General features: G+C 40.9%; 1 non-coding gene and 1 pseudogene across 1 annotated transcript; both read right to left on the reverse strand.

The window, feature by feature from the left end:
• Positions 1-4894: 4894 nt before the first annotated feature.
• On the reverse strand, positions 4895-18412 carry LOC125298237 (annotated as a pseudogene).
• LOC125298675 lies at positions 10179-10253 on the reverse strand. The gene has a single exon (XR_007194250.1). It is a non-coding gene; the product is annotated as a small nucleolar RNA SNORD24 (small nucleolar RNA).
• Positions 18413-20194: the final 1782 nt, after the last annotated feature.

Consider the following 20194-nt stretch of genomic DNA (forward strand, 5'->3'; position numbering starts at 1 on the left):
CGCTCAGAGGTTGCAACGGTGACGGGAAGAGTCAAAAATAAAATTAGGCGGTGCAAATCTCACTGAATGCAGAAGTTACTGCTGGGTGGTTGCATTGGCGGAGCGAGGGGGTGGCTTCGGGGGCTCAAGCCCCGAATCTCTTTTTAAAAACCCTGAATCTTTTTTTGTATGTGTTTTCAATTTCCAACGATTCTAATTTCTAATTTAACTTCCCCTCGGTTTCTCTATGTTACAAAATGTAGCCTACTATTACTGAGCAAATATCCCTTACTTTCAAAGCCCAATATTGACAGATAATCTGATTTCCCACACAATGAGTTTAGGCAATGCTAGAGCCGAGATGTAGCGGTTTACAGTACGTCATAAACCTGGCAGGAAAGTTCAGAGCGGCGCAGTCAGTTTAAACAGCAAGCCGGTAAGAAAAACTATTGTCAAGACATGGGCAATTAGGCTACTGTACCCCGGAATACAAAAATAAACTTCAGAAAGACAGAAAGTTTGTTGTACTGTATTCTGTAGTCTGTAGTCTCAATGACCGAATCAGTAGATATACCTGTTGTCAGTTGAGTTCGTTCAATTCATTTATTGTAGGCTAGCCTATGGGCAAATATGAAACGGAGATGTAACATGGCTACCGGCGGGATTTTGAACTTGCATGTTTGATGCATTTTAGGGCAAAAATACCATGGGATTGATGTGTTCTCCATTTGAGGAACGTAATCAATTGCGGACGTGCACAGACAGCTCACACAGAGCGCATAGGCCTAGGTTAGGCTACTTTCACTTTGAGCGCATTCATTAGGCTACGTAAAAGATGCTTCATATAAAACAACGATCAAACATCAAATGTATCATGACGTGTTGTCACAAAAACTTACTCCAATTAGAAAATCGAAACCAAAATCATGTAAGTGTAAGTGTTCTGTCATTGACGCCTGTAGGAGACAATATCGTTGATCCAATTTTGTAAATTTGCACGTCGTAAAGTTCAATATGAGAGTAAATTTCAAAACTTTTCAGCAACCGTGAGTTTTAACTCGTCCTGATTGGGACAACCTATAAGCCTAATACGTCCCACTCTGATGAAAATGATTGAAAAGAAACCGTTTGCATGATCTTAGCTACTCCGACCTTGTGCCGTGGGAGAGGCCCGTCCCACCTTACCCGGAGGTGGGGGAGGGGCGCCCTCGCACCGGCCCCTGCGGGTCCCGGGCCGGGGGCGTGCCGCACCCCCTCAAGCTCCGCCCCTGGGGCATGTAGCCCCATAAGGATAGCATGGAACCATTGTGTTTCGTTTTGATCTGTAGCCCCCCCGCTGGACTGGACCCCCGAAAGGAGGGTAGGGCGGAGTTTTCTGTGAATATCTCGAGAACCGTAGGGCCTAGGAGGACCACCTTTTTTTTGTATGTTGGTCTTAAGGGGCCATGTCAACCCATCCCATTACCACTCAATTCATGTATAGCTCCACCTAGTTAAAAATTAAAAAGCAAAACATTAGGTGTTGTAATCACAATATCTCTGGCTTACATGGTCAAAACTGCACAAAATTGAAAGTGTAGGATCATTATGGCACCCTCTGAATGCATGCCAAGTTTCGTAGATTTTCGTTCATGGGGGGGCATACAATACATTGATTTATGTGTACATTTAGTGACCGTACACCAACAGTTTTCTGTGAATATCTTGAGAACCGTAGGGCCTAGGATGACCAATTTTTTGCGTATGTTTGCCTCCAGGGGTCATGCTAACCCATTCCATATGCACACATGTGCATAAACAGACATTCACACACACACACACATACATTCACAGTAATCATACGTATGACACACACACACACACACAGTAGACACACAGTAGACATACTGTATGTACGCATGCATGCACATGCACACACACAGGCACACACACAAGCACATGCACGCACACACACACACACACACACACACACACGCACACAATTCAAGAATTTCTCAGAATTATGAACAGGCAAGATGGGGGCGGGGTTGTATAAAATGTATTTTACATGTGAAATCTATGAATTAATCATGTTTGGTGAGAATTGAGTGTGCATAATGCAATTCAGTGATACAGTTAGAATCATATATGCCTTTCACCTTTTGTTTTTAGCCAGCAGCCAGACCAGCAGATACCCTGACTTTGCTGAATTACTGAAGCTAAGCAGGCTTAGTTAGTACTTGGATAACAAACCTCCTTGGAAGAGGTTCCTGCTGGAAGTGAGCTGGCAAAAAAAAAAAAAAAAGACACCTTAAAGTCTTATAATTATTAAGATATCGTAAACGTGCTAATTACCAACCATTCCGTTCGAAAATTCTTAAAACAATGATGTTTTTTAATACTTCAAAATAACATTTGCTAAGTTAACCTTACATTTTTCAGTAGCCATAGGTGTGTAGATTTGAACAAAATCTAGTTTAGTTCTTACCAGGGCATTTACTGCCTGAAATATCCAATTTTGTTTACCACGCTTCGAGTTCAGTGCTGGGCTGATGGGTGCTTATTCCCAACCTTTCTCAGGCACATGAATGGTTAGCCCGCGAATTGTCGTCGGTAAATCAAAATTCAATTGGAGTTCCAAGCGGATTTGTACACGCAGCCTTACAACACTATTTACAGCTCTTCGAGTCATGGTAAAATGTAATTTTTGGTACATAGCTAATTTAGATAAACTTATGGTGTGGGTATGCTTGCGTTTCTTTAGGATTCCGCAGTCTTGGTTTGTATAGAAATGAATATTAAGTGACACATACACGCAAGAGGTTGGACATACATGACGGTTGGTAATAAAAGGCATTGATAACATAAATTTTGCAACTATTGAAAGTATTTTATTAATTAAATGTTGCTTATTTTCATCACTCTCATCACTAAGTTCTAAAACTCTAGCAGTGACAAAGAAATGCAGATGTTTTGCCCTATACACTTTTGTAATCTGACTTTGAGTCGGTTTTGTGATCTTCGGTACACTAAGACGGGGGACTTTAAAATGCTCCCATGTAGCAAATATCAAACTGTTACAACAAAACTCCCTGATTTTGCCCACCAAAATTATAAAATTCCCTGACTTTCCGTGTTTGGATTAGACTTTATTAAAGTTCCATGATATTCCAAAAACTCCATGACCTGTGGGAACCCTATAAATTGTGCAACGAAAGTATGAATTAATGTTTTTCACCAAACACACAGAATAGAGTTGATTATACTTTGTTCACTCTCATCACAAAGTTATAAGACCCTCAATTTAATAATATTGAGTTGGTCACTGCCAAACATGTTGAGCAAAGAATGAGCACAGCAACTGACGGAAGTAAAAAAAAAACAGAAAGAAACGTAGACAAAATGGTGTTATTACATTACACCAGAGATACACATGGAACATTTACATGCAGGTGCTTGTATCGGACTTACAGGCAAACAGGTATCTTACATACCATCATCAGGTCACTTGAAAATTGTAATCAAAATTGAAACATGTGCAGCTCCTTGACAGGTGAAGTTGACCAAAAACAAAAAGTTCAGGAACTCGAGGTGAGCTATTAGCTCATATAAAAACATTTAAAATGTTTTTCCATCTTCTTTTAAACAATTATTTTGAAACATACACAAGAAACATACACAATTAACTCTGAAATGTTAATTAAAACAACAATTTTAACCACACCTTGCTTAAGAGGTCTAGGTGCATCATATTTCCTTAAATAAAACATGTAAAACATAAAACAAACAAACTAACCAAAAGGACCTAAAGAGGGGGAACACCTCTGGGAAGAGATCCTAATCAGGTCCTCTTTCCTCAGGTCTAGTCGTCTGGTTGGCCGGTTTGGTTGCGGTCGGGATCGTTCAGGCGCAGGATGCGGATCAGGTTGCTGACCGGCAGGGAACTGTGAGACGGGTGAGAGGTGGGCAGTCCGGTGGGCAACAGCACAGGTGGACGTGGGATTATACAGATACAGAAAATAAAGCATTTAAATGCAGACGCGTACAAGTCTCAGCTCTAAATGTAAGGCAAAGCAAAGATGGGAAATTAAATTAATGAGAGGGGGTCAGTCAGGTGGACATGGAATTAGACAGACGCAGATGTAGCAGGTGGGGAAGCACAATCAGTGGCGGTTCTATCTTGTATAGCAAATCATTTGTGTATTTTAATCATGTTTTTTAATTATTACTGTTTTAACATGTTTAGAACTATTGCCCTTTTACTATTATGTTGTGTGTTTTAGGTTCTTTTTTATTATGATCTTTAGTTTTTAAACTATTCTTTGACTATAGCCTTTCTATACTTTTAATTGCTAATATTTTTTTCTTTTTGTTTATGCAAAGCATATTGAATGACTTCTGTGTATAAAATGCGGTATATAAATAAACTTGACTTGACTACCCCTTTGATATAGTGCTAGATATCTTTCTAGCATTACAGCATTGACAATCTCCCTTCTTGAGCACAAAACATTGAGGTTAGAATTGTTTTGTTACTAGCCTACATTGTCAGCATAGTTTTTCAATCACTTTCAAGCTCTTGTTGCCCATATCAAGATCCACCACTGAGCACACTGCATTTCAACACAGTTGTACAGTTCAAATTCGTAAACGTTTGTGAGATACGTATGCATTGCAAAAACATGATGATGAATTGCTGATTTTGGGTTAATTTAATCCAATTTCTTTTCTGAATTTGGGTTAATTTAATCACAGATATAAAAGAAAACAGTCTAAAACAGCAAGTTTATAAACAGGTCTCAAAGAGATTGACTTTTTCATTGTGGTTTGAACACCTTTTCCATCTGCATCTATAAATCCCATGAATGATGGGACAGTGAGCCCATGGCTAATCCATCAACAAAATCCAAAGAAAAAACTGGGATGAGAATGCGTTCTAGATTGCTACCATGTAGACGTCAAACTCGTCCAGGGCGCGGAAGGGTGACTCGGTGATCAGACCAGAGAGAGAGGACAAAGCAGACAGTGGAGAAAGATCGCTCCCCTCCCGAGAGCGATCGCATGTCGCTCAGAGATGCCTTGTTCTTGCCTCCAGGCTGCACCTGATGTGACAGACAGACATGCAAAGACACAGACATAGTTACTGACATTTGTTTATAGGCATCATATTCTTATAAAACACTTTTTTGTTCATATGCTATGTGTTTTGGGGAAGAAGAACTCATGCACCAGTCAATCTGTGACGCACAGACTGACAGGTACATCAAATCTTGTGTTTTCAGATAATAGGCTGGACGCTCTAAAAGCAAATAAGCTGTTAAAATATATCTCCATATATGTATCGTAATGCTATAGATGTAAAAGCACTTGCTTAATGAATGAGTGAATGTAGATGATTCTACTGTATATTGGACTATAATAAAGCTAATGCAGACGGATATGGTTGTTAATGGGAAATGTTTATACTATGTAAACTAGGCCAGAGGTTTGATTCAGTAGTATGGGCCCACTTTGACGCCAGCTAATGACGAAACGGTTTACATCCATGAAAAGGTGCTGGGAGGGTTTTGACAAAAGTTATGTACAAAATATGCTGGAGAGGACGCATCAAGCAATGTGCTGCTGTGATAAAGGCAAGGGGTGGTTATTTTGATGAAACTCGTACTGAAGCAGTCACATTCATTAAATTGAACTTACACTGTAATTTATTTATTTTTTTGTTTGTTTTTTTTTTTTTTAAAAGCAATGCATCGTTATTTTTTTTATATCTGAGGGTGGGCCCAAATCTCTGGCCTGTAGTGTACATTATACATTATCAATATAACTGAACGAGATATGCCACTTATAATAGTGGTGTCCTAGAAAGACCCAGGATGGACTTACAGCTATGGAGAGTGTTTTATTCTTGTGGTCAAAGTTCATATGGCCAGCATATCCTCTCTGCGCCAGGGTCATGTCAAAGTAGTACTTGCAGCGCAGTGAGTATAAACTAGAGAGAGAGTGAGAGAAAAAATAGCACTTCGGATAAGTTAAATAAACCAACCACCATCCACCTTCACGGACACACAAGTTTAGCGAGAATTCTTCTCACCTCCTAAGCCTGGTGAAGGCTCTCTGCCTCTGGTGGCCGACGGCGGCGATCACCTCGCCAAACTGCTTCAGGCTTCGCAGTTCCCTGACAGCAGTGCTGTACTTCTGTGAAGCTTCCTGGTATTCCCTAGGAACACATGAGTATCTCTATAGTCCTCCAGCAATACACACAGCACCGGCAGAATTACGAAACGAGGACAGAGAAATTAAACAGAAACGAAAAGCAGAAAAATAAACCAGGACAGGAAGAGAAAAAAGAGAGAAAAGATGTTATTAGAAGAGATAGAATAAACAAAAGATGAAACTACATTAGTAGAGAGAGTGCATAGAGGGAGAGATACTACAACAGCAGTATATTAAAGAGAATATAGGTGAGAGGAGACAGGACTACAAGAGTATTATAGAGTATAAGAGCAGACAGTGCTACAAGAGTATTACAGAGTATAAGAGGAGACAGTACTACAGGAGTATTATAGAGTTTAAGAGAGAGCAGACAGTACTACAGGAGTATTATAGATTATAAGAGAGAGGAGACAGAACTACAGGAGTATTATAGAGTATAAGAGGATACAGGAGTATTATAGAGTATACGAGCAGACAGTACTACAGGAGTACTATAGAGTATAAGAGAGAGGAGACATAACTATAGAGTGTCCAGGGAAGCTGCATACCTGATGATGAGCTCGTGGTCCCCCTGCTGCCCCTGCTGGGTGTTGATGGCGGTGCGCAGGCGGTTCAACTCCACGTCCAGGCTCCTCGCCGTCCTCCTCACCTCCACACGCTCTGGACAAATCTCTGACGCCTTTGCTACGGATTTCTTACACACACACACGCACGCGCACACACACACGCACACACACACGCACACACACACACACACACACACACGCACTCACACACACACACACACGCACGCACACGCGCACACACACAGACACAACTAATTACCAGTCATACTGAAAATGTATGAAGGGTTTATTCAGTGTTGTGTTGCCGGATGTTAAACTTTTAATGATAATTTATTAGTAGTAACGTTATCTGTTCACTGGTGACTGAGTACCATAAGTTGGAGTACCATAAACTCCAACATGTCGACTGTCCCACTGTGGCCACTGGTACCTGGAGCTCCTGTTCTTTCTGTTGCAGGTTGTTTTTAAGAGCCTGGATGTTGTTGACGTGGGCTTTGCGCTTCTCCTCATAGTGTTTCTTGTGGTGCTTACACTTCTCCACCTCCTGATCACACTTGCTTAGCTTCTCCTGTATTATACACATACACACACACACACACACACACACACACAGGCACACGCACGGCGCACGCACACAGATGTCGTGTCAAATAGATTTACAAACACATACCAACGGAAGCAGACACACCAATATGGACACAGCAAAAGCGTTCATCAACCAGAGTTATTTCCTTCCTTAACAAAGACTTCCCAGCATGCTTCGCCAGTAGACTCTACGCACCCTGATTGGCTCAGCCTCCTCGGCCGCGCTACTCATGAGCTCCCGGTGGCGCTGGTAGTTCTGCTCCGCCTCCGCACACCTCTGTCCAGACGCAGTCAGCTTCGCCCGGATCTCCTCCAGCTCCTCCTCCTTACAGGCAGCAAAGGACGGAGAAGGCCGATATTTTCATGGTATCATTTATATAATTAATGTAGAAAACGCTGTGACATATCTTGATATAGTGTTGAATTTTCATGGTGTCATTTATACTGTTTATGTAGAAAATAGTGACATATGTTGTTGATGCAGCGTCAGCGTCGCCCAGCTCCTCTTAACTGACCAGTGGGAGCAGGTCTTCAGACTGGGGCTCCTCCACATTTTGCAGTTCACTGACCTCCAACTGCAACCTCCTGGACTTATCCTGTAAAAGAGGACTCATTAGTACACACACACACACACACACACACACACACACACGCAAACATACACACAGAGACACAGTAGGGATGCAACGGTACAGTGTGCCCACGGTTTGGTATCGATCACGGTTTAATGGTATGGTTTCGATATTTTAATATAAAAAATACCCACTGAAACAATTAACTACATTTTGCCTATAGACAAAAAAGGCAGTATGAATGTCTAGGCCTCATTTTTAACTGTGTGAAAGTTTTCAATTGGTTCGTGCAACTATCAGTGGATAGAATTGGGGTGTTGGTGTCAATCTATTTTAAATTTCTCTCTCTGATGTTTCATGGACTTCAAAAGTTGCCGATTGGTGTTAGTGATGATGTAGGCTAAACCAAATCAAACTGCCTTGGTGCGCTATATACATAAAATTGCCTGCCTTGCTTTGCCTGTGTGTGGAGGGGTCATGATATTATTGAATATAACTGACTATGACATTGTAACATTTTTTCAATCGTGACAGAATCCTGAGACAGTATAATAATAATAATAATGTTTTTGGTGCGTTTTTTTGTTCTTCTATCTATAAGGACGACGCCAAGCTAACTGCTCATTGTCTTTCATTGCAGTTTTTGCGAAATCCTAAATGTTCCAAAAGTGAATTTGAAAAACGACGGCCCCTCTTCAAGTTTTTCCATCAGGTTGTGTCCTGATGTTTCTCAAACTCATTTGCATACAGAGTCAGTTAGTGCTGGGATGAGGGGGCTTAAGGTTCAACGTTGACTTTGGTGTGCTCGTCATAGTAGTCATCGCATATGTGCAAAGGGCTAAAGGCATAGATATTGACGGTTACGATTTTCTGGATTATACTCTAGTTGTCAATGGAGAAATTGTATTGAATTCTTACTTCCAGAATCGGCGATGGGCAGGACTGTTGAGCTCTATACGTACAACCATGGATATTAGAAAGCTAGACACAGCATTGGGCTACAGAACGTACGTAAATAGCGCCATATATTGGTGGGAGCAACAATCACTGGAGGCCAATGGAGAAGCAGGTGCCTCTGATTGGAAATCAGACAGGTGTCTGATTGCTGGCAAGTGTTGCCCACACATAGTAAGGTGTTTGTCCCAGCAATATGGCAGCCGTGTTCATGTATGCCACTTAATGGAACCCGACGGACAATGCGTTACAGTATCTAGCTTTCTAATATATATAGACCTCTGAAGTTTGCCTACAAAAAAGCTGGCATCTTTGACATCCGTTATCTGGCGATTTTTCTTATAGGAAAATAACATGGGGATTTTGAATTATCACACCTGTTAAATTCTCGCAGGGATGAAAAAGTCTGAAATGCAGACATTTTCCTGAACACACTTTTGTCCTCTGCCTTCGAGTGGATACTGTGATCTCCGGTACGTGAAGGCGGCACACTTAGATTATTGCTACCCCAGAGCTAACTTGCAATGCAACTTTCCATAGGTAGTTAGCTTCAATTAACAACCGGATTTCCTTATATGGGCAAAGGTGGCCGTTTTGGTTCTTTTTTGTAGGCGAACTTCAGAGGTCTATGGTTAAAGGCATCAGTGTGACTGTGTGAAAGAAGGAGGGTCAGAGGTGAAAGGTCAACCTTGACTTTGGTGCGCTCGTCATAGGCGGCCTTGAACAGGGCGTTGTTCTGGCGGATCTCAGAGTCGAGCGTCTGCTTGTGCTGACGGAGGCGTGACAGATTCTCTCACTGGTTCTCAAGGGCATCCCGCAAATGCCTGCATGTAGAAAGATCATAGTGGCCGACAAAGAGGCATAACTGATCTACATTTCAGTGTCAGCTAGAATCTTCTGATACCCCTGAGGATATCACAATGTCGGGGTGGGGTTGAGGGGTTAACTGACTCAAAAAGCCTTCATAACTGACACTAAAAACATTCTAATGTTCACATCATTTTCACATTTTGTATGTCACACACACACACCTGATCTCTTCATCCACGTCTCCGCTGAGGTAAAGGGCCCTAACATGCTTTTCCACAGTGAAGCAGCGGTTGGTGAAGACTTGGTCGCCATTCTCAGTGAAGGCCTCCCTGCAGTTTTGAGGAGGGCGGCCTTGTAGCATCACCCTTCTGGCTTCGTTCTCCCTCTACACAGAGATTCATTCACACAGAGTGCCCCAATATCAATGACGATGCAGTCATTTAAATTTTGAAGTCCCTCAGTGAGCAATGACACTACTGCAAGAACTACAGCTATCGTGTGGCATTCAGGAGCATTAAGCTGCTCCAGCTATGTTTGTGGTTTAGTATCTTCCTCATGGCATCAAATTAGCAAATACATTTTTTCCTCTTTAGCATTTGCCCTTTAGCATTAGACACACAAGATACACTGTGTAACAACGCTGTATGCCTATATCATTTATTGACATGCTGCAGGGCATAATCAAGCAAGTATCACCATTAGGAGTGTTTCTCTTTTTTACAAGTTGACTTAAAATCTGTTATACCATCACATGTTCCAGCCCCGGTCATTTTTGCCTTCCACCTCCCCCAACATTCTAAATCATTTTTATACATCAGATTGTTATGTAGCATAGTCATGTTATAAATTTGAAAGTTTGGACTCTTGGGAATCAATATATGACATTCTTTGTCATGTAAAATATGTGTAGTGCTTTACATTGTCAGATCCATTGCCCGCCTTTGGTGCTTCCCTACCTTCTAGCTGCAGTGTATGTCCTTAGCAATATGCTAGATATAGCATATTGCGTCTTGAAATATTCACAAAAATCCATAGAAATTAAATATTCATGTAATTTGATCCAATATTAGTTATGCATGTGTATAGAGTATCTTATACACACCAATTGAATTGAAATAGAAATTGTAAAGATTTATATATTTTTTGTAATCATTCCATATTTAGTGTAGTTATTCCATATCAGAACCCCTGAAGTATAATCCAAATGCAAGTATGAAACTTCAAAGTGTTACCTTTCATTTGAGACCAAGATTATGCTTATACACAAAGGGGTTCATAGGCAGTAAGCATTTGATTGTCAGCGTGCATTTTGCATAACCAAAAGTCCTATCAGTAATTTCCATAGGGCATTTTACAACACACGCAATACCTGCAATCCTGCAATAAAATTTAGGCCCTGCAAGACCTGATGCTAGGGCTCAGTTGAGTTTCTAAGTCATATCAAGTGACCTAGAGGGCTGAAATGTGATCAGTTCAGAGATGCATGTTATCCGGCAGAATGAGAAAACAATATTCTAGTGTCTGTAACTCTGTGTCAGTACATCACACAGTTTTTCTGATTGTTTTACAAGAAACTACAGTGTCTCAGCTTTCCAAAGAGGCATTTGATTATAGGCTTAAGTATGTAGGAGCAATGCCCTCCTAAGTAGATGATGTGCAATGTTGGGGTAAAAACTGAAAATGGGGCGTATGCATATTAAACAACATTTTGAATTCATTTTTTTTGAAGTTTCACACACACACACACCTTAATGAGCAGTATGGTCTCGATTCCCCTCATGTCGATCAAACTGTTGGCCACATTGGGGTCATCGATCTTCAGGGACTGTAGTACACTGGGGTACTGCGGGTGATTGACAGCCCTAGAAGCAGAGGTCAAAGGTCAACCAGGCAGAGAGTCATCCAACCCAGAGAAGTATGACACAAGACTAGGGTTGGGCCGATGGACGATGATGGTTGACCGACATCACGATGAAAAGCAACCATTGTGATGCCAACCCCACTCAAGCCAGACACGCACTAATTCTATAGACCCTGCCTCAACAAAGGTTAAAACATAAAACAACAATTCTCAGGAAATGAAATTGAACCTAGAACTGATGCATATTAGCCTATAAATCTAGACGCGGCCCTAGCGGCAGCAAATTAATTTGCTGCCAGGGCTAGTCTAGCAACTCTCCGTTGGCTTGTGAGCTCCAGAAATCCAAACTTTATCAGGCCATTGAAATCGTGTATAGAGTCGTTAGGTGGGCTTAACATAATGATTGATGGCAGAGTTGCAACGGTTTGGCTTGAATTCCCTGCTACTTGAAAACAAATAAGATGGATGTTGCTGCTGGCTAACAGTGTGACACGAAGTTGCTTTTATTATGTTGGCAAACGTTTGAACTAGCCAACTAGCTCCGCTGGTGGGAAACGCATGGGACTCATAGCGATGCCGCTGTCCTATTGCGTGCAGAGGGAATTTGAAAGACAACTGATTATCCCGCCCCTCGGACTGAGCATTGCGAACGGTGAGTGCCCAGACCCTACATTTTAATGTGGGTCTGGCTCGCCAGGCTAAATGCATATAGCTATAGGGTAGGTTAAGACACTCAGACAGATAGTGCCAAAATTAAGGACTTATGTGAAACTACCATCTTATTCAAATAATTCCCGATTGTGACATTGTTATTGTGTTTTTTTTCTAAAAAAAACAAAAAAAAACAATTATTTCTGTAAATGTATAGGATCAGAGGACCTCCGTCTTTCACTATGGCTTATATGTTGTGCTTTGGCAAAAGCCCCAGACAGCAGCAGAGTAGATTCGTCATTTGTAAAAGTTGTTTGCTGCTGCCAGTGCGCCCTGCCTCCAGTAGCCTGGAGCTTCTCACCCTCGATCGCAGCTCCTTACCTGCCCCTGCTCATAGCCCCTGCTCATAGTCGGCATGGCTGGTAATAACGTGGTGTGAGATGCGTTGCGTATAAGACTACTGAAGATTTTAGATGAGTGACTGTGATAGCAGGCCTGGTAGTAGTAGCGTTTTGTTGCGAAGCACAAGCTGGTAATGTGTGAGTATTCCACTGGTTGGTGCACACGCAAGTGTTCAGATTGGTTGTCTGTACATTTCTTACCCGGATTTCACTGGAGCAGAACTTGCACACAACTTTGGTAGCCAATGCCTCTTAGCTGTCCACTTTCATCAGGCCATATATGTAGCCTACAATACCCCCCCCCGATATCATCGTCCATCGCAATGTTTTGCTGTACACTTCGTCAAATGCCAATTAAAGGGACATCGCCCAACCCTACACAAGACAAGCTTGAGTGTTTGATAAACAATCAGATATCCATTAGGAAAGGTGTTTGTGTTTGTCTGTGAGTGTTACAAAAAAAAAAATAGTTTGCAAATAGTTTACCAGTTACCTATATAAAATAGTACATTTAACATGTAATATTTATTGGTGTACAGACCTCTGGGTGATGTTGTAGGGCACATCGCTGAAATGGCTGACTATGATGGTGGGTCTCCAACCCCTGAGGTATCTATGTGTGAGTGCCTGTAGTTGACGCTCGTCTCTGTGGTTGTCACAGCAGAAGGATGTCATCAGGTTCTTTAGACAGGTCTCAACAGCCAGAGCCAGAGACGGGTCCTTCAGACGTATACAGTAACCTACCACACAACAAGGTCGTTAGCGTGTGTGTGTGAGTGTATGTGTTATTACTATTATTGTTGTTGTGATATCCTAGGTTTTAGTGTCAGAATTATTTAGGAGTTGCCCAGGAGATGGCGCTCCAACATTAGTTATAGTGTTTGGGTACCGTTAAGCTAAGGTAGAAGAAGTGCAATTCTACATGAGTTAGAAGCATAGCAGAGTCCGATGTGGTCACCTGTGTAACCGTTAAATATTAAAAATACTTAACAGTCTACAGTGAGACAGTTTGTTTGTACGAAGTTATTACATCTTTTTGGGGACGAGGATTTAGATTGTGTCGGGCCTGTTGCAAAATAGCATCACCATTTTCCTTTGAAGCTCTTCAAACATGTCTTTATCACAATATACCCATGTGTGTGTTTGTATCTGTTTTCACAGGATCAGATCACCTCTTCATTTCCTGTGGCTCATCAACATGAAGCGCGACTCGTTAGCCCAACTTATTGCTGTTGAAGACTATCCATGTGCCCAGCTGCTTCCCTCCTGCCTCATATAGTCCAAAAGTTACATTTCTATTCATGTTGTTGCACTTGGCAGATGTAAAGTTTATTCCTGTCTTGTAGTTTTATGATAAATACCAAGAATCAGGATTGGTGAAACATTGGTTGTGCCTGAAAGCAGGGTAGGAATTTCACGGCGGCCACGACGGCCATGGCCGTCGCAGCCCCTTGCTTTGGCCGTGAGGTCCCTTTGAAAATCAGAGGTTTACAGGCCACGGTGGCCTTGGTGCCCCCTTCTTTCAATATTCTGCTTTGCGTCCTACTAATAGCAATTTTATTTAGCCTGTGGCCTGTCAAAATAATCTTAGCATTTACAGCGCAAATTTATTTAGTCTTTTACGCAGTGGAGAAAGTGACAGCGCAAGAAAGAAATTGCGTCCAAATTCACCCATTCTCAGTTGAACTACTCGCGAAGTAGACTATTCATCACACAGACATCACAAGTATCACATGAAAGAGCTTTTTCTCAGCTTTTAAACGATGTTAGCCGATAATTGCTGTGTTGAACGGTTCGCGAGAAAAGTAAATAATATAATTAAATTTAATCATACATTCTACTGAAGGTTTTGCTTCCCATGATCTCCCTACCCATTCATCTCGGTGGAATACTTTACGAACCCTTCTTTTAACACATGACAAACCATATATCAGAATAAACAGGAGACCTTACCGAACACAAAGGTGTAAAGCAGTCCCCTGTACAGTTAGCCGTTCCAGAGTAATCCAGTTTTGAATTTGCAGTAAAGTTCGACATACATGGATGTCTCCAAATTTGGGCTTTAAGTTTTACAATGTGTTTAAATTGTTCCACATGATTTCATAACGGGCCAAATAAAAATAAATGTTACAAATATCGCCTAGATATTGGTAAATCAGAGTACAGCTGACTAAGAATTTGTGAAAGTAGCCTTAATGATCACAAAATGCTAAGCATGCATCTAGGCTATTTGAGTTTCTTAAAGCTGAGCTGTGATTAAATTGTTCAATACATGATTTCATAACAGGCCAAATATAAAATAAATGTTATATATAGCCTAGATAGTCAGATGATTTACAGTTCTATGTAATATGTCATGTTTTCATTTCATGTTTTTGTAATGTTTCATACAGTGATGCAGGTCTACTGCAGTGAATAGGCTAAACTTTGATCATTTTTATAGCCTACTACTGTATAGTTAACTTTGGCCTTGGTGCCCTGACATGTGGCCTTTGTGCCCCCCACCAAATATGCCCAACTGAAGGCCAAGTGGCCTTGCCCCCAGAATGGTGAAATTCCAAGCCTGCCTGAAAGTGTTCTTTGATCAAGATTGGTATACTAACATCATGCTTTTCTCTCCTGTTCCTGACTTCTTAGAATCTATTTGTTGTTAAAGAGTTGTTTAAACTCATGTAATTTCAAGTGGTAGCTTTGGCTCTTGACATTTGTGCCCATAGTTTTAAATATGAACTCATAGCCTAAAGGTGCAAAGGAAAAGATAAACATACATTTTAGTCATAATTCAGGTATTCTTTATGTTACATGAAATGTAGCCACTGTGCTCTTAGAAAGTTTTATTGTTAGTTGTAGAGGATGATTGTGTAAGGAATAACGTTCTGTAAGGCGGTCATTATCGTGGCATATCTCCCGACAGTGATGCAGCGCTGGCCGTGGCCTGCCGAGTTTCACTTTCCTTGACATTCTCTGGTTATACTTAGCAACGGTCCGGTATTAAAAATGATCAGACCGTAGGACGTTGGGAAGTCCCATCGGAGTGAATGGAGCATTCTACAGCATTATAAAGAGCCGTGTAATAAATGGTAATAATAATGACCTCTAATAGTAAACAGAACGATTGGCTGTAGCCACTGACTACATGGAGCATTTTAGTTACTGGCTACGTAGCAAGAACACCTGTGTTGCTGCCAGACTTTCACAGTGACTGTTCTCCAAACGCCTCTGCTGGTCAGCGCTCTGCTCTGGCTGCTCTGACAGCTCGAGCCGTCCCTGTACTGTTCTCTCCAGGTCTGGGACTGACACTAGACACCCAGGCCTTTTCTTCTTTGCCTGGCCCTTACGTTTGCCCACTCTTGTCTGACTCGATGCAGGGGGGATGTAATCTTCGTTGTCAGTCTCCACCCGAAAAAAATACCTTATTACTATTTTCAGTTTTATCCATCCATACAATCGCTACTACACGCAGGCTAGGCTTAGCCTTTGCTACTCACTTGCCAAATGCCGCTAGCAAATCTGTATTTATTTCCCAAATGTCTCATTACCAACAATACCAGTGTGAAAAGCAAAACGTTAATAAAAAACTGTTATATGTAGTGATTGGGTAAGGGTGAGCCGCTTGAAGAAGACATTTTCCGGATTTAGGAGTTTTTTTTTCTAGGCGGCGACCATAGACACAGAGACATTCTCTGATAGACACAGTAGCGAAAACGGAGACGGGGAGGGAGGAGGAGAGGAGGGCATGGGCAATGTGCGTTTCGTCATTTCTACCACTAGCAAATCATTGTGACATCATTGTTTTCCTACATGCTGCCCCCAACTGGATTGGCGTGTGGAGTGTGAATTAAATAAAACGAAATCCTGACGGATTGTGCCTTTAACTGAGCAAAAGAGCTCCCTATAAAAAGAGAGGTAGACATATAGGCTGGATTAACAGTTGTGGATTAAGCCTAGTCCAAGGCTGTCTCAAAACGAATACTTCCGTCAGTACGCTGCTAATGTGCACTAAGCGCTTACTTGCGTTGTGTCCACTTTTCGATGGTTAGTATTGTCCCAATATCTGCACTATATACTTAAACTAAGTATTTGAAGTGTGCAAGTAGGTGGTTTGCGATACAGCCCAAAACTAAAAGAGAATGTCAATGCAGATTTGTACTGAAACATCTTTTAGTCTGGGATTGGGTTTAGTGAAATCTGTAATGGCTCAGTTCACACATATGGGTTGGGAGCAAGACGAACTGTTGGAGTAGGCTATAGCTGATTGTCTCAGTCTATCAAACAGGTCTAGCTGGTAAATTGGGTTCACCTGTAGTATTAAGTGCTGACACACATGGGACTCCATCCAGGAGAAGAAAGATGACGAGCCAAACTGCCAAAGAATACGTACAGACCTCATTATCACACACAACAGTGGTAAAAGGAAGTGAACAGAAAATGCTGAAACATATGAAATGATTAACAAATACAGTGTTTCCAAGATAATTGAATTCCATTTGTGGTGGCTGGTTTGCAGAATTGACTTGAATGCAACAGTTTTTAATGAATTAGCACGCTGTGGTTATGATGCTAACCAGATCTAAGCACAATTTAGTACAACCTGTTAAATCATTGTGTGGTGGTCAATGTTGATACTGGTGGGCCGCCACAAATAAGTCAATGTATGGGAAACACTGAAATACCATTGTCACTCTCATTTGCCCAAGCAAGTATATCTTTATTTTTATCTTTACAGTGATGAGAGGCATGCACATTTTATCAACTCTATGCCGTGCCTTTGGTGAAAAACATTAATTCATCAAAATAATACTTTCAATACTTCTTTCATTTATGTTATCAATGCTACTTACATGTCAATTGAAGGACATTCATTTTCTTATGACCAGATGACCAACCATCTTCAAGGTACGTAATCCCATAAAAACTCCTTTTGGGGAGCACGTTTGGACAGCCGACAGCTACAGCCGAGTCACAGTTGTGAAATGGTGTCAGTCAAATAGGGTCATTCAGTATGTAGTGCATAGACAGCAGCACAGTGAGAAGAAGGTACCGTGTGTCAGAGAAGCGAAGGTGACGTATCCAGATGAAAGGCACCACTGTGCAAGTGGCCTCAAATGCACCACTGTGTTAAGGTGGCCTCAGTATTCATGGAAGTTGAGGAAACATTGGTGGAGAGAGGTAACCCTCAAAACAAGCCCCAGGTCAGATCAGACTGATGTAATCTGTGCAGATGCAAATCCTGTTTTACATCCAGTTGCACAGTTGCCTTAACACTCACTTGTTCTCATTCTGCCTCACTGAATTTGTTAGTAAATAAATTCAGTGAGATGGAACAAGAGAGGTAAATATTCCCCTATTGGATATATATATTGCCTTTATGATACATAATAGCTGTTGGATATATATTGGCTGTTAAGTCATGCATTCAGTGAAAAACATTAATTCATCAAATACTTTCAATACTAATTGTTACATTTAAACTATCAAAGTTACTTACATGTCAGTCGAAGGACATTTGTTTTTCTTATTGACCCCATGACCACCATCTTCAAGGTACGTAATCCCATCTAAACTCCTTTTGGTGAGCAATTTTGGACAGCCATGTCAGCTACAGCCAACTTGCAGTTGTGAAATGGTGTCAGTCCCCGTAGGGTCATTAGTGGGTTGTAGACAGCAACACAGTGAGAAGAAGGTACCGTGTGTCAGAGAAATGAAGGTGACGTATCCAGATGAAAGGCACCACTGTGCAGGTGGCCTCCAATGCACCACTGTGTGAAGGTGGCCTCAGTATTCATGGAAATTGAGGAAACGCTGGTGAAGAGGTAACCCTCAAAACAAGCCCCCAGGTCAGATCAGACTGATGTAATCTGTGCAGATGCAAATCCTGTTTTACATCCAGTTGCACAGTTGCCTTAACACTCACTTGTTCTCATTCCACCACACTGAATTTGTTAGTAAATAAATTCAGTGAGATGGAACAAGAGAGGTAAATATTGCCTTTTGGATATATATTGGCTGTTGGATATATATTTGACTGTTAGTCGAGCTAAGACTTGTCATATTATGTCATATTAAATGACTGACTTCAAATCCAACTCAAACTTTTTATTTATTTATTTACTTATTTATTTTATCTATCTATCTATCTATCTATAGTCAAAGTTTGATTATGTTTGCTTGCCTCTGTGTTTGTATAGGCTGGTCTGGAGAACACACAAAGTGCCTTTGGCACTATGTGGTTTTCCTTGTCTACATTTCCTTGTGTATATCTCTGTCAGTTTTTGCCTGAGAGGAGATATTCAGCTGAGTAATAGCCCATTGATGTTTATCTGGGTGTAGAGAGCAGAACATTTATCTTATTAGCCTTATTTCATTTTTTTCCCCCTAATTTTTCCTGTATATGTACAGTGATGGCCAAAAGTATTGGCACCCATGCTAAAGTTGACTGAAAAGAGGAATATAAAATCATCTTTTAGAAATTGATCTTAATGCCTTAAGTGAAAAATGAGGAAATATCTAACATTTAAGGACACCAATTTTCTTAGTGAATGAATAATGTATCATAAATAAATAAATGTTCTTCCCTAAAATGAGGACACATGTAACTCCTCTCCTAGTTACTCTCCATTGGCTCCCTATAGTAGCCAGAATTAAATTTAAATCTCTCACTTTGGCCTATAGGACACTAACTAGATCTGCTCCTAGTTATTTTAATTCAATAATCAAGCCTTACATCCCCAACCGCCCACTGCGGTCATCTGGTGAGCGTATGTTGTGTCGACCAGTCATGAAAACTGGGTCTAATTCCAGACTCTTTTCTTCAGTGGTTTCATGTTGGTGGAATGAACTGCCCAGTGCTCTCCGTTCCTGTGGTAGTTTTGGGTCGTTTAAGAGGGGTCTAAAGACATTCCTATTCAACATATACTTAGTTGTTTAAGCGCTTATGTGTTATGGTTTATATAATGTTGTTTTATTTTAATTGGGCTGTTAATTAATTTGACATTATTGTTTATTATTGATATTCTCCTTAATGTAGTCTTAGCATGTCATTGTTTTTATATTATTGATTGAATTGACATTATTGTTTTATTATTGCCTTTCCCCTTTTTTACATTCCTTTTTATTAGGCTATTGCTTGAATTGATATTATTGTGTACTACAACTATTCTCCTTACTATATTTGACCTACATTTTAATCTGTTCCCTGTTCAATTTTAAATATTATTATGTTGTTTTGTATTTATGTGTCGCTTTGGACAAAGGCGTCTGCTAAATCCATAACCATAACCATAATCATAACAATAACAAAATACAGGGGTCATAAGTATTCCCACCCCTATGTTAAATTCCCATAGAGACAGGCAGATTTTTATTTTTAAAGGCCAGTTATTTCATGGATCCAGAATACTGTGCATCCTGATAAAGTTACCTTGGCCTTTGGAATTAAAATAGCCCCACATCATCACATACCCTTCACCATACCTAGAGATTGGCATGGTGTTATTTCAGTTAGCCTATTAGCTGGTTTGATTTGCATTGAGCTCTACTTTTTTTCTACTTTTTGCAATTATACGCGTAACGCTCTAGAATCTTTGGTTGCTACGGCCAAAGGCCAGTCGTTAGTTCTATCCA

Source organism: Alosa alosa, chromosome 7 (assembly GCF_017589495.1).
Source record: "Alosa alosa isolate M-15738 ecotype Scorff River chromosome 7, AALO_Geno_1.1, whole genome shotgun sequence".
Classification (NCBI taxonomy): Eukaryota; Metazoa; Chordata; class Actinopteri; order Clupeiformes; family Clupeidae; genus Alosa; species Alosa alosa.